Source organism: Pyxicephalus adspersus, chromosome Z (genome assembly GCF_032062135.1).
Source record: "Pyxicephalus adspersus chromosome Z, UCB_Pads_2.0, whole genome shotgun sequence".
In the NCBI taxonomy this organism is placed as follows: Eukaryota; Metazoa; Chordata; class Amphibia; order Anura; family Pyxicephalidae; genus Pyxicephalus; species Pyxicephalus adspersus.
In genome coordinates this window covers 43,063,423-43,080,134 of record NC_092871.1, presented here as the reverse complement: position 1 = coordinate 43,080,134, position 16,712 = coordinate 43,063,423, and the positions used below count along the sequence as shown (strand labels likewise).

General features: G+C 37.1%; 1 protein-coding gene across 4 annotated transcripts in view; it reads right to left on the bottom strand.

Moving 5' to 3' along the window:
* NEXMIF (neurite extension and migration factor) overlaps nucleotides 1-16,712 on the bottom strand; it is a 306,480-nt gene that overhangs the window by 245,313 nt on the left and 44,455 nt on the right. For 2 of the 4 annotated variants that reach the window (XM_072429679.1, XM_072429676.1), the window contains exon 2: nucleotides 4,915-4,981. The exons of the other annotated variants lie outside the window; for them this stretch is intronic. The gene's annotated coding sequence lies outside the window, so the exon portion shown is untranslated. The remainder of the gene's footprint in view (nucleotides 1-4,914; nucleotides 4,982-16,712) is intronic. 4 annotated transcript variants of the gene reach the window in all.

Genomic DNA, 16,712 nt, shown 5'->3' with positions numbered 1-16,712 from the left:
TTCTACCTGATGTAGAACTTCAGGCATAAATATGAAATATAAATAGAAAGCCATTATAAAAGAAAAAACAACAGAACCAGTTTTTGTAGCAATATACGACTTCAATCCAATTATTTACCCCACAGTACTTTTTCTGGCCCTGGTCTGATGGTCAGCACCATGTTCAACCTACTTATTCTTTAGCCCAGGGTAAATCCTGGACCTGTCCCCAGACTATGACTGTACAGTGAAAGGGGAGCAGAACAGTGATAGGCTCATCTGTTTCTCTTTGCATTCTCTTCCTATCAGCATGCTTCTTGTCAACAAATGACCTAATTGTCTATTTATACTGCTACTAATTCTTACACTCCAACCATGTTGTGCAGATACTGCCAAAGGTTGATACCAGGTCAAATTGACATGTTTACAGTGCTAGCATTAAAAAAATGTAACATTCAAAACAAAGCTACATTTATCTGTGTCTTTTACATGTGGGAGTAAATTGTTGCAGGTTTGTACAAACAAATTGCCCATGTAACTGCATTATCCACTGCTACCCCGGGACATGTAGTATTTCTTCTCATTGCCTTAATCTGACACTATAGCTCCCAAATAGGGTGTGACAACTATTCTGAATGTTCTTTAATTGTTTATGGCTAAACTGGTCCCCCTTCTGCATGTGACAGTAGCCATGTGGCAATGAGTCCTCCAACTAATTTGCTAAACCTAGTAGGATGGGAGTGGTATAATGTATTGTTTGTCCGATACAGGTCTTATACTGCAGTGGGTCAGAAAGTGATAAGAAGCACTAAAAGAATTACATAGTATACAAGGGTGTTTGCGATGCAACTGATTGTATATTATTAACAGGAAGGATATTCTAATAGATATCTTTTACAAAGGACTGATTTATTTTCAGACAGTGAATACTGCTACTAGCAAGGTCCTTTATAATGAGTGTCCACAACTACAGCTATTTTCTTACAACCTGTGAAAAACTCCCACTTATGGATTTACATGGAACATCCAAAATCATAGCAAATAAGTAATCACAATTCTCTCTCACTAATGGCAATCATTCTACAACCATCAAGCTTGCTGCTGTGGCTTTATTTGATCCCCAATCTTCTACGGTCATGATCACACTGCCACATCCACTATACATGGGTTAAGTCTCATATTTATGTTACTTAGTTAGAGCCACATCTACTCAACAACCTCCACCAATAATTTTCACTTAGTTTTTAACATTTTCCTGCACAGTGGATTTTTTCAGCAAGTAAATTTAAGAACAGTGCAAAATGAAGTTAGAAAGAGAATTCAGTCTTCTTTCTTTCCTTGTTGCTTACCACGTCCATGTTCTCTTACTGTATATAAGGAGTTGGGGTATGGCATCTTTACCTCAGGGGCTCTGCAGTTGATATATTTCCCTGACCTGCAGTTCTCACTGGGATAACAAAGAAAATGTTTCTTGCTTAAGTTTTATACTACATATGATAACACTGGTCAACAAACATTTTCTTGCCAAACAGATTAAAGTCATTTTAGGTTAGGTTTGATGCACAGATTTCAAATATGGTATTGGTTTTGCTAGATTGGCTCTAGTTTTTGAAACAATGACCCCAATAATACCCTCATAGAAAACTAATGAAACATGAAAACTAAGCAAAATTAAACTAGATATGCCTACAAAAAGTATATTTTTGAAATACTTGTCAATATATTCTATATTCAGTAAATTCAAGTCATTGAAAAACTCCATTTGTATGATTTCCTTTTATGCTGATGATCAAGACAAGCACGTTGATGGCTCCAGCAGTAGCCTGCCATCATGTGTCTATCCCATCTGCCCTGATACCTTTCTTCCATCACTTTTATAACATGACAGAACCTCTCCTGTTGTTCCTCACTGAAATCGCCAAGGTTTTCTGGAAATTTTTGCAAATGGAGATAGTGTACCTTTATGCTCATAATAGCACCCAAGTTTTTAAAGTTTAAAAGCAAGTTTTGAACCAGTTCTTCATACTTTTTTGCTTTATGGTTACCCAAGAAGTTCCTGTCAACCATGACATAGCTGTGTCAGGCAGAATTTTCAGCATCAGTCACGTAACTTGTGAAATTTGAATAATTTATATGTTTCCGAATCTGGGGTCCATCAAAGATTCCTGCTTTTATCACCGTCCTTGTTCAGAGCTCTAACAAATTGCTTAATTAATCCCAACTTTATGTGTAGTGGAGAAAGAATGATTTTTTCGTTGTCAACTATTGGCTCGTTATTGATGTTCACTGCATCTTTTTTCATGTTTTCCCTTGGAGGCCATGTCACCTTTTTCAAGTGATCCAGCATTGCTCAACTATCCCACAAGCAGATGAAACATGGGTACTTTGTGTATCCACTTTGCTGTCCAAGTAGGAAGTTCACCATTTTTAAATTAACACATATGGACCATTGGTGTTCATGATAGCAAAGCTTTTGTAATTAGTTTGTAATTGAATTAACCATAATTATGATGGTTTTGGGCTCTCGCCATACCATAAGTACATCAAATGTCAAACTTTTCAGTTTTCCATTTTTCCACGGACGTAGAATACTTATTTTGGTCCCCCAGTTTAATACCAAAATATGCAAGATATGCTTGTTTCACATTTCACTGTAATGTTTCTTCTCTGTTTTTGCGGAGAATATTCACCACAAATGTAGCAAAATACATTAGGGTAATTTAAACAACTTCTTCTTAAAGAACCCATATTTCTGTAGAAACTGAAAATGTATGAATATAAAAAAGGCAAATGAAAAGTTTCATGAAAATAATTCTACATTTAATATATAGAATGCAAAACATTGGTGTAAATAAAGATTGATAATAATATGCTGTGTTAATATTTGTTGTTGGTAAAATTGTCTATTCCGATGTCTGCATCCCCTGGTCACAAAGGTTGCTTATTTATCTGCAGAATTACATTTGTATCATGTGGGAACAATATAGATCAACCTATGAATGAAAATCTTTTTCATCAACGGGATTGCTGCTAAAATGTCCAACAGATAATCCTGCCCATGTCAAAGTCGTTTGTCAATGTTTTTTACACACAGTAGTATAAATATCTACATTAGGTAAATGATATCTTCACACACAAAAAAAATATTGAAAACAAAGAACCTCTTTCAGCCATCTTTGAATAAAAAAAAAACAAACAGTATTCACAAATCAGTTCATCTTCAGATAACTACATATCCACAGCATCCAATCCACACATCTCTACTTTTGTATATTTAATGCTCTATCCTACAGAATGCCTGCAATGTAAATAATTCGTTCTGTGGCATATTTGTGTGGGAGTGAGGCTAACATCTGATGAAGACTCTTCATTATGTGTGCTGGGCTATTTTCAACTCGCTTGCAATCATATATTTTTTTTTTCCATTTCTCTCTCGTGCTTCTTCGCTGTCACTCTTTCTGTGCAGCATCAGTTTTCCTTATTTAATATCTTCCAGGCAAAAACTATTTCTAATGGAGGAAACTTGGTCTTTATGCACTGGATGTTTTACCTCTTTTTTTATTCTGAATCTGACTGAATCCAGCTTTCGAGAACTGTATAATACAGTACAGGGGAAAAATATATGCTTGTATTCCAATTCCTGATATGTTTGGCCTGGAGGGCACTTTGTAATGGCATAAATCACATGTTTAAAGAGCTGAAAGAAAACCAAAAGGCTTAATGGAAACAAATATTGCACTTGAATTGCCTTGAATAAATAATGGTTTGGTTGAGATGTTGTGCATAGGAATATAGTGAGGAATGGGGGTTTTAATAACCCTCCAGCTAAAGCTGATTAGGTTTTGTTACGCTGGTCCTTTGTGTAGTTTCTCCCTGTTTTACCAGTTACATTGACCTTTGAAGGCTTGGATTGTTGCCACTGTGCAATGGCTGAATATTTTCATGAACCTGTGAGACAAGGATGTCATAAAACACACACATTTTAAGTCAGAGGTAGCAAAATAAAATTAAGGGGTTCGACTTGAGGGAAATGGCAGATTGTAGGTAATAAGTGGTAATATCAATCACTGTGCACCCGCTTGGTAATTGGAAATTATTTTCATTGATCCTTTCAACCACTAAACAGCACAGTGTCATATGAATAAATTTCTCATTCACCTAGAATAATAATGATTGTTAAAAGAAAGTTTGAAACTCCAGCTGTTAAAACCAACCATTATACCATATGGATCCATCTAAAAAAAATTAACTGAGATAGAAACCACGGGCAAGACTCTGGAAGTGGGTATCATATCTGCATGGGCAGCAAGGTCACAGAAGAGTTACCCCTTTCCCAATACTTACATAGTTGTCAGAAAGGTACATTTTGTTTTGTAGTACAATTTATATTATAGTGGATATGCAATATGTTGATTTTTTTTTTTTTTTTCTGAAGGGTGCAACCATATTAGGAACACTGAAGGGTGAGGCAGTGGCTGGAACAAGTGATATCTAATAAAAATGTGTGTAATAAATGATTCCACTGTATGGAACACAAGCAGTTGCACCTTCTGGAAACCAACAAGTTAAATAGTACAAATATATTTTTGGGATTATCTTGTCATCACAGCAGTCTACCACTCTGGAACAGTCATGAACAGACATCAGTAAGGTATAATAGTAGCTCCTGCAGTGTCACCACCAGAAATAGTATCTCTATAAAATCAAAGTTGAAAAGTTGAATGTTCAGTAAGTGCCTCCTTTGGCTTTTGGAACATTTTGGACAATCTCTTCAATGACAGTTTGTTCTTAGGTGAATGAAACAAGCAGAATAAGAGAATGCATTGTCAAGCTTAGTTTTACAAATAATAGTAAGCAATGACTGGTTCCTATTAAATCTGATCTAAACTTTAGCCGATTGCAGACATTAAGAAAAATAAATGCCCTATTACTTACCAAGACTTGTGGTCTTCTGTTGTGTTAACTGGGCAAGAGGTCCTTCTTCAAATATTCATGTAAATGCCTGCATGACAAACATTATTTATCATTTGTATATAGACAGGGGCCAGAAAAGAAGTCTGCAGTGATGTTGGTGCAAGGGGACTGTAGAGGATAGGCGGGCATAGACACACCTGAAATGCTGGATTTGTAGTCTACGGCATTCGTAAACATAGCTTGGCAAGGGACTTGAATGGTGAAAGCAGGTGACTGTATTTTGCTTTAAGAAGTATGAAATGCAGTTGCAGGATGAGTTAAATACTTGCCTGGATATGTACATTAAAAATACACATCTAGTTGTTATGTTTTCTTATTATTCCAGGAAACAAGTCAATGAGACAAATAAGACTTACAAATGGCTATATATATAAAAAATCAGTTGCATAATGTTTGAATAATTCCCCCGTTTATCACCACTTTGGTGCTACAGTGGTGGAAGCTCTGCTATTTCCTAATCTCATCCTAATTACACAATCTCCTGCTGAGTTCTTTATAGAATCAAAGGACAACTGTCACAAAATGTCTACAAAATTATTTATGTTACAAATATCATTTGCAAAAATGTGCTGCCATTTTATATGTTTTCTGCAGTATGTTTTGTACTAGGCATTCCCTACTGTTTGTAATTGCTAAAAAAAAAATAAAAAAAGGCAAATACTGTAACCAAATGCATTCAGTCTTCACACAAATATAATAATTTTACCTATGGAAGTATCCTTATCCCTGCAAAAGCTGCAAGTGTTTAGATACTTAAAAATGTACAGGTACATATGTGAGCACATCATGTGAAAGAGCATTGTAGGATGTGTGCTATGATGGGTTGAAAGGACAGAGGAGGTTTATACAGACAGAATAACCAAAAAAGCTCCTATGTGAAAAAGAGCAAACACTGGTCCATTCTCAACCTGGATTCCTCCAGAGGTTGCTAGGGGTTGGTTGAGTATTGGCTGATCTCCCAAGTGTAGGTGACCCTAAAGTTTTGTGACCAGTGCACTTGGAAGCAGTAGTATGATCCCAAAGTTCTTTTTAACTGTCTGCAGAATAGGCAATCTCTACATTGACCAATGCAAGGTTCATTTTTCTTATGACCCCCATATGTTTTAGCAGGGGTTTCCCAAGACCTGAAAAATATTTCCTCAGTGGTAAAAAGTTTGAGAAAGGCTGCTTTAGTCAAATAGTAAAACAACAGGGTCAAATACCAAAGCCTTTTTTTTTGCTTTCTGTGATCCAACTGGGGGTAATTAACTTTGATCCCTGCACCAAAAATTATGACAGCATGTTAGAATAAGTATCTACAAAATATTATACACTGTACACTTAAGGCACAAAATGTGACTTCAGACAGAGAAGCTTTGGAGAAAAGGCCCCCGGTGGCCTCCATTACACTTTTGGAATCAGCTCTAACATTGGCTATACAAAAAGATTTGCTAGCAAGGAGGAAAAACATGTTTCTCTGATACTTTACTGTACCAATACTACAGATATTATTGCATATATGTTTCTTGACAGTTGTCCTTTGAGACTCGGGCAAAATGAATCCTTTGGATGACTTAACTTTTTAGCATTTGCTGTCTCTGGTACTGATGTAGTTAACTAAAAAAAGAAACAAAACTCAATAAATATACAAAAGAATTATGAACAGGCTACAGTAACCAACAGCAACCAACCACCAAATACCTTTCACTTACATGAGTTTAGAAAGCTAATATAGGATTGTTGCTATAGATTCCTGCAGTCTGCACATTATTATTGCTCTTTGCACTGCTTTACAGATGACACAGTACAAGTGGTAATAGAGAGACCCAGGCCCCTTTTTTATCTCAGTTCCTTAGCTTGCAGGGAAACCTTCTTAATTAGCTAAGGGCAAGAAAACTATTTTTGCCACGTTTTAAATATGGATTTTCCTCTGGAGCTTACATGAAGCAGAAAAAGTCAACTTGGCAACCGCCCACAAAACCTAATTACTTATACAAAGATATTTTAAGTATTTAACTGCAATTACTAATGGAGCAACTGAGTGCCACGAACAGATCTTATGAACCTAGGTGTGCAGAATCAGCCACCTCTCTGAAGGGCAGTACCCTGTAGGAATGAGACATTCATTACAGTAAAGATTAACATTACATGAGTAATTAATGGGAAGCTGGCAATGATGAAAGCTAAAGAATGAAGAACAGGAACTGGTCCACTAAATTCTGTCTAAGCAAGTTCACAATGCAGACATAAAACGCTGGTAAAGAAAGACTCAGCCACTGTCAGACTGTTCAACATCATTAAAGAGAGAAAAAAAACATAAGAGCAAGACAGCTCATAAGAGCAAGAGCTCTCTGAGGCAACTAAAAAGAAATGCAGCGCAAACGACAGAAGACAGATACATAGAAAGATAGTCAGAGAGGTAGACAGATAGTTAAATAGCTGGAAAGATAGACAGATAGTCTAAGCATATATAAAATATGTTACACTGGACAATAAAAAAGTGTTATTTCTGTCATCCAAACTACTGAGGCTTATTGGATAAAATATTTGTGTACAAATGAAAAAAAAATATTACGGTGAAACGATTAAAAACAAAAAAAGTCACTTTCTAAAGTTCTAAACCACATGGTTTATTTACTCTCATGCTATTAACCAGTCAGATGAACCAAAGTCACTGGAACTCTGCAAAGGAACTGGCCCAAAGTATAGTTTTAAGCATCATACATGCTGTATAACCACTGGCAAGTTAACTCTGTCTCTGTACAGCTACTTAGTTTCATCTGTTTTGCTTTCTCTGGCACTGCCAACTTTGAAAGTCTTGGAAAGCTTTTACTTCTCCGAGACTTATAGACATCAGCAACCCCATAGGAACACAGCCGACAGGCAACTGCTGAGCAGATGCAGTAAAGTGCTACTGTCAGTGATTTATACCAATTTGCCTTCTCCTTTTCAGAATTCAGAGTTTATGTCTGTAAATGTGTGACCAGCAGGAATTCTTTCAGCACAAGAAAGCCATTTAACTATTTAGTCTTCCTTTAGAACTCTAGAATGAAAGAATTTGTTTTCTTCACCTTATACTTTCAGAGTTACCTTAGTTACAGCTTCAATGTTTGTTCTTCATAAGCAGTATAAAGTGAAAAAATATATGTTACTTTTTTCAAATAATGCCTAAAAAATAAAAGGCACTCCCTTTGATAGAGGAACTACCCAGGTTGAACTCTTGACAGAAACAGACAATTCCTAAGGTTTAAATAGGAGAGTTTCTGGTCCTGATGTTAGACTTATCAAAAGACCAAACACAGCACAAAAGATATAGGTCTTGTGAGCGTTTTCTCAGTATTGTTCTCAGTACTGAAGTTTGCCAAAAGGATAAAAAAGCTACTGTATTTCTGTATTACAAAAAGACCAATGGCATGAGAAGTAATTTGCCTATGCAACCAGAAAACTAGACATACCATTGCAGAAATAAATAACTGCTATTAAGTTTCAGCACTGGACAGCTCCTTTTATCATGCTTACATACATTATAGAGTACTCAAATCCAGAAGACACAGATACCCCTGCAGCTAGAAATACTTATACAATATTACAATATAGATGCTTTTCACTTGTACTGAGCCAATCGGACAGACAAAAAAACAGAGTATCTGGAGATTTGCTGAACGTGTAGGCGAGTACCTGTACTCTGCATCTGGCCATAAACTCAGAATGGTAGAGAAAACCTAACCATACATGCAATATTTTAGATCTTTTCAACAAAACTGTCAATTCAATCACAAATCAAATAAACAGGTGTATTTATAAAGATATTTTCAATCAATATGTGGGCAGATTGTTCTTAAAAATCAGGAACAAGGAGTTTTAAGCATCAAAACTACTTTATGTCATCAATTATATAACAAATGGAAAGTACATTAAATATTTGTTTGCAAGGATTGATCTGAATCCATCTTTAGATGGCCTGAAATACCATTGAGAGAAAACACACCTAGCTTAAGACGTTACTTACGCAGCCGCTTCCCAGTCAGCATGTGTAAACAAACTCAGTTTACTTTACACCTACCAACTTTATTTTGAAGTAAAACATTGTAGCTAAGCAAATGATGCAAAGCTATAGAATGATTGGACAGGAACAAAAACCTTGATTTTTTTTCTATCTCTAGGTTGTAAACAAGCATTGTCTGTTAGATTTAATCATATTAGAATAAATTATGAATATATAAAATAATTCTAATAATATTTATTATGGATGATAGATAGATTTAGTTTTATTGTACAATACAGCATATCTTATATATACTTCTCAGTGTCTGGTCCCAGGAACATTAGCAGAAATGTATTGCCTGAATTCAAACCTACATAGCACCACACTTAACACAAGCTGATTTTGCCAAACACTCTACAAAGAAAATTAGACACATCTGGAGCTGTTTTTCTAAGACAATCTTACCTTGCTGAGGCTAATGAAACATGAAATATGCCCTGTGGTACTGTAGATTGTTAATGATATTCTAAAGCAAATAAGGATTGCTACAAGTTATTTTCTTTTAACCTCTGCTAACCAGATACCATGCAGCAGGTGAATCATTTTATTATACTCCTCCGTCAAACCTGCAAATAGCTAGTAGTGTGTAGCACCAAGCCTATGCCCAAAAGTGTATTCTTTGAACACACTTATTCCTGACCTATGCATGGGTGATTGTCAGTTTACAATTTTTAACCAAACTGCTAGAAAACAGGGGGGGGGGGTTATGACAGAAGAGATATATACAGTCTTTCTACCATAAATATCCATCTGTCTGGCCATATCTACAATATCCCTATAGTAAAGGAGTGGCAGGGCCCTAAAAGGGGTCTTAAGCCCCACTTAAAATTATGTCCTCATGTGGACTAACATTATGTTGCCAAATTTACTTCAATGATTGATTGTACTATGTACATGCTGGTCAGACTGTAATTAAGGTGGACGACAGATGCAGAGAGATGCGTGCAGTGATGTTACTCTTCTCCTACATAACTTCCACCCACGTTTCAGTGACATGCTGAGCCTTTGCCCTTCTATTGCTTTGCGAGTCTATGCCCTAGAAATTCTAAACAAATTAAACTGCTGTGTGCTAGAAACTTACGTGAGTGTAATGCAGCACATTTTAAACAAATGCCAGTTTTTCCTGAAACTTGCTTGAGATTAACTTTTGCTTTTTGCAAGCTTGTTTCTTTCTGTTTTCTACAATTAGCTTATCAGTCCTTTCATTGGTACACTACAGAATAGAATAAATCACTTCTTACTTTGAACTGGTTGTACCCCACAGTTAAATCGTTGAGTACCTTTAAACAGAATGTTTAAAAACTTTTCAGATACCCAAACCAAGCAGGTTTATGTGAGACCCAAGGTTTGGAACTAAGCATGGGCTTTTAGGTGTATGCTCAAACTGTCAATCGGTCTATCGGTATTTTAATGGTCCAAAATCAATCAGAGTATATTAATTATTTTACCACCTTGCACCATCAAATAGATATCATCAAAAAATGTTAAAAAGTCAGTTAGAATGCCAACATGCTACCTTTAAAATATTTATTAAAACAATTAGTAATAAACTAACCTAAAAGAGTATTGGAAATATAATTTAATTTCCAATATTGCTTTGTCAATGTTCTGACCGTAAGTATTTCCTCTAACTTGCTGTGTAAAATAATGGAAGATAAACAAATAAAATGGTATAAAAACAGTTGATATGGGATATAAGCCCTAGCACCTTCTGAAATTGAAGTCTGGTATTGCTGACTAATTGATTTTAAACAATGTAGTCCTAGGTAAAGAGCAGTATGCTGAATGTAATGGATCCCAGGGGAGCTGGATTGAGCTCATGACTTCTCTGGTTTACAGATTTCAGTTCTACTATGCATGAAAAGAGAACATAAAATTCCACATAAGAATGACTGATGTGTGATCGCTCTGTTGGTATCTTTAGCAGAACGCAAGCATTTAGGGCAAAGGGGAAAAAATGAAACAGTTTTAAAGCATTTGATGCTATGTACCGTCCAGTTATTGCAAATGAGTAGAATATTATTTAAAAACCAAAAGACGTTCCTCAAATTTTTTAACCTTGTTCAACCTATGCCACATGCCTTAATATAAATTTGCAAACAAGCATTTTTTTATTACATAACAGGGTCAATACCCTTGGGACTTTGAAGGCATATATTCATTCACAAGTCAGTATGTATCTTTTGGTAATACAAATGTTTATTAAAACAAATACAAATATAAACACATTTACATGCTCTATTAATCAGTCTGTAGTTGTTACAAATAGCCTTATAACGGTCCTGGAATACGCCAAACAGCATCCCAATCTTGATTTGGCGATACTAAGCATCAACCCTGCAAAGGCGTTCCACAATGTGCACATCCCCTGGCTATTCAAGATTCTGGACAAAGTGGGAAATACAAGGGCCGTACTTTAACCTTCTGGCAGCCATATACGTGGACCCCCTGGCGAAAATCCACACACTGGGCCTCATATCAGGTACAATACCTTTAAGACGAGGAACGAGTCAATGCTGCTCCCTTTCACCTTTCCTCTTCAACCTAGCATCTGAACCTTTATTAAGGTACATGGAATCTGACTCTCTACATGGCATTCAAATGCACAATACAGAACTCAGGGCTGCGCTATTCACAAATGACGTGTTATTGTTTACATCGAACCCGGAGGAAGATATTCCTAATATCCAAAATATTCTCGCACTGTTTGGGGAAGTGGCAGGCCTGCAAATTAATATTTCGAAGAGTTAAATTCTCCCCCTTACTAATGTTAGACACAGGAGTTGGACCGCCACCTCCCCTTTTGCGGTAGTCTGAGAATACCTCATGTACTTGGCATTAAAATTGTCAAGTTACCAATGTCCAGCCTGTATTACACGCCTCTTATACAAGGAATACAAGGAGAATTGCAACTTTGGGAGAACTTACCACTAACATTGCTGGGACGCTGCCATCTGGTCAAAATGGTCTTGTTTTCATGCCTTCTCTACCCACTCCAAACCAGAATATCCATATCCAAATTATATCTGCCAGTACTAGAAAGGGGAGTCAACTTTCCCAGCGTCAGACTTCAAAACCTGGCATGCAATCTCAGGCATGTCATGGATTAGATTATTGGCCCTGATTCATCAAGAAGGTCGCTCGTGCATCGGTAGGTCGCTCGCGCATCGGGATTCGCGATCTGAAATCGGAAGCCGTCGCGCAATTCAGCAACTGGATGAGCTCGCGGCCGGAGCTGCGCATCCCCGGCAGCTTTACACTGGTGAGCTTGCATGAAAAGTCACTGTTCCCCTAAAAAATCATTCTTTCTAATGGCACACATATTACCCTTAGGCCTAAAAAAAAATATTTATTTAAAATTAAAAATCATGACAATTTATTCAGAAAAGGAATATGCACATAATACATTCAAATACCAATATGTGACAAAGGCAACGAGGGGGTTAAGAAGGAGTTTGGTGTGGAAAGCCATGCAAAAACCATGCAGACATTTGTACTCAATACTTGTAGAAAAAATGACACATTGCTGAAAAATTGATAAACTACCCAAACTGGCATTACAAACCAGGCACAAAAACATTGCAGCAACAGATGAAACTAACTTTAATGAGGATTACAAAGTCACATCAATCCATAACATCCAAGCACTTGATGACACCATGCCGCCACCCCCTGCCCTTGCAAACCAGTCCAGTTAAATAATAATATTGAAAATGCATGTGTATTTATATGCATTTAATTGTATTTTGACATACATACACAAGTGAAATCCCTAAAATTTTTTTAAACCACCTTTGGCAATAATCTTTTTCAATTATTTTATTTCTATCAAGCCAAACTACAATGATATTTTATTTAGATCACAAATGCTTGGTGACAATTTTTTACAATTCATACTATTGTGAGATGACATATTATGAAGTGCTTACTAGTATATACAGCTTGATCTCAATTAGTTTGCAGTGTTGCAAAGCAAGCCAAAAAGTATAAAAACAGTGCAACAAATGTAACAATAAATTAATTATTTTGTGAATAAGTACAATGTAACCTAAAAACGTAGCACTTACCCAAAAGATGATAAAGCATTAAAGATTCTAATTGACCTGTAAAGGACTGTAGATGGGCACAGAACAGAGAGCAGGTGTGCGCTAATTAATTGCTATGATCTCACCAGTGACAGCTTAACAGATCCTCCTTAATGGCGTAGCTGAAATCTAATCGTCTTAATTGCCAGACTGGCGACCCCTATTGCTCATTATTATCAAGGCAGGAATCCGGCTGGCAGCGAGGGGCGAGTGTACAATCGCACTCAACTCCGGACCGCAGGAAACCGGCTCGCTGGAAGCGCGAACGTACGCGCGTCCAGCGAGCGGGCATTTCATTGATGAATCAGGGCCATTGACTCGTCCTATTACTCCAATACTCATTTAGAAAGCACTGGAGCATTCCTGGCATCTCACAGCATTGCTACATACCAAAAAAAGCCAGCTACCCCTGCATCTAAAGCACAACATACCAATTGGGGACACTGTACTAACGTGGAGGGAAGTTAGGCGTAAACTCGAATTACCAATGCTTCTTCTTTAAATACCTCCAGATCAGAGGAAACCCGCAGTTCCCTCAGGGGCTCGATGACAAAAGCTACCAAATTGGGGCGGAACATGGCCTAAACATAGCTGGGGCATTTTTCCACAACAGATTATCAAGAACAATCACATTTAGAGCATTAGAACAACATTACTCGATACCCCACCAAGCCGCACATCCTATCTACTACCTGCAATTTCTGAAATTCTGCAATTCCCTAATTCTAGATCCAGCCAGGGTAGCTACTTACAACAAATTTGACAACCTCCTGTCTCTAGCACCACCATCTATCTCATCCCTCTATCCCAGGTTACAAATGCTCCACTTTACATAAATATCCGAAAAAACGGCACGTGGCTGGCAAAAAAGACTTTGACATTCCAAATCTTACAGACAAGATCATACAGGGATACTTCACCGTACGCAAAACAACTCTTAATGAGGTCTGAAGGGAAACCCAATTCTAGATTTTACATAGAGCCTACAAGGTGTTTCACCCCAACATTGCCCCCTATTCCAGCATCCCAAACAGTAGAATTGGATGCCTACGGTTTGATCACGATAAAGTCACACTCAAACACAGTTTATGGGATTGTGCTCAATTAAAACAACTGTGGTTAGATGTAGTACATTTTTTTGCATAGTAACCACAATAAAAATACCCATGAAACCTTTAATTTTGTTGGTTTGGATTTTGGGACTCCTACGAAGGTGTTGTTGGAATCAGGAATTGGATACCGCTGTGCCTGTTAGCAGCACACAGAGCCATCATGCTACAATGAATCCAAGATGACCCACCTACACTGGGTCTGATAGAATCCTCTATGCGTTAACTATACAATGGGGAATCCCTGGAGGCGGAGGAATCCAATAATAATACTGTGAAAAATTCTTTGACACATGGTACCAATATATGAAACATGCTCTAGACCAATCAGAACTAGATCAAGCGCTGTATCGCTATCAATATTCTACATGGCACAACCTAACATTCCCCTAGGAAGTCATGGTATACTGATCATCCTACTATATCCCCAGGGATTTACAGTAACTGGAGCATTGGAGAGACACTGAGATGTTTTTATTTATAATGTAAACAAGCTACCCCTCAGATTAAGAGAGGACTGTCCCCCCCCCATCAAAAAAAAATGTTAATTTTATCGGTATTGTTACTGTTCTGATTGTAAAAAAGTTTGAAATGATGAGTGAGACTTCTTGACTTTTGCCTAGATATATAATTAATGCAGCCAACAGTAAGGGAAAACGAGAAAAGGAAGTTGATAGACAAATCACAAACTGGTCGTGTTTAATATGTTGAAAGGTATTAGCAGAATTTCGTCGCCTGAAAGCTAATATATGGTAGTTTACTTTCATAAGGCACCCAGACGAACATTGGTTTCCATTAACCCTATATTCATCTTGGTCCAGGCTTTATACTATTGTTCTCTTGTTCTATTCAAATTGCTGTAACTGAATTGCTATGTTTGTGAAAATCTTTCTGTGGTTATAAATAAAGTTTAAAATAAATTGCATGCATTTTTCCAGATTGTTTGTTGAAATAAGTGAACATATTCACTGTATACTTAGGAATTCTATTGATCCCGAACAAGGAAGTGGGAAATGGTAATAAAGATAAATAATATATTTAAGATTGGATGAATGTATGTATGTATGTATGTTCCACCATCACTCGAAAACACATGGAGACATTTCAAACAATTTTGCCATACATATGACGGAGACTCATGTGAGTGCAGCAGTCATCTTTGTACAGCGCTGTGCTATATGTTAGAGTTATATCTAGATGTGATCAATAGGAAACACATAGAGACATTTGAACCAAATTTGCTAGACATATGACTGAGACTCATGTGAGTGCACCAGTGATCTTTGTACAGTGCTGTGCTATATGTCAGAGCTATATTTGGATGTAAGTATGTTCCACCATCACTAGGAAACGCATCAAGACATTTAAACCAAACTTGCTATACACATATGACTAAGACTCATGTGAGTGCACCGCTGATCTTTGTACACCGGTATGGTATATGTCAGAGTTGCACCTATGTATGTAGGAATGTATGTGTGTATGTATTGCTCAGCACAGTGTGCCTTTTGCTTATATTTTTACTATATATATATATATATATATATATATATATATATATATATATATATATATTTATATATATACTTATGTATATTTATATATATACTTTTACTTTACTCTTTTTTGGATTATAATATAGGATTGCAATAAATAAATACCCGGGTAATCAGCTAGTCTATATATATATATAATTCGATGCATGTATGTATGTATGTATGTATATATAAGTAAGTGTATGTATGTTCCACTATCACTCGAAATTGCATGGAGACATTTCAACCAAATTTGCTATACATATGACTGAGACTCATGTGAGTGAGTGCACCTGTCATCTTTGTACAGCGCTGTGCTATATGTTAGAGCTATATTTGGATGAAACGCATGAAGACATTTCAACCAAACGTGCTATGTTCCACCATCACTAGGAAACGCATCAAGACATTTAAACCAAACTTGCTATACATATGACTGAGACTCATGTGAGTGCACCAGTCATCTTTGTACAATGCTGTGCTATATGTCAGAGCTAAATTTGTATGTATGTATGTATTTATGTGCGTATGTTCCACCATCACTAGGAAACGCATGGAGACATTTCAACCAAACTTGCTAGACATATGACTGAGACTCATGTGAGTGCACCGCTGATCTTTGTACACTGGTATGGTATATGTCAGAGGTATAGTTGCACCTATGTAGGTATGAATGTATGTGTGTATGTATTGCTCAGCACAGTGTGCCTTTTGCGTGGGTGCGTCTTATACGGCGAACACAGTTTTTAAAAATAATTAAAATAACATACTCACCCGATATCGCGATACCGCGATACCGCAATACCGCGATCCCGTGTGCTTCTCCTCTTCTCTCCTCTCGGCTGCAGCGCGTGTCTCCTCCTTCTTGCAGAGCCGAGCGTGGAGAAGCCGGAACACGTGCCCCCGCGATCCCGGAAGCACGCTGATCCCTGCCCTAACGGAGTTCCCCCGGCGGAGAATGTACCTGTTCAGAAAATCCCGGAGAACGTAAGTGATCAGAAGGGGA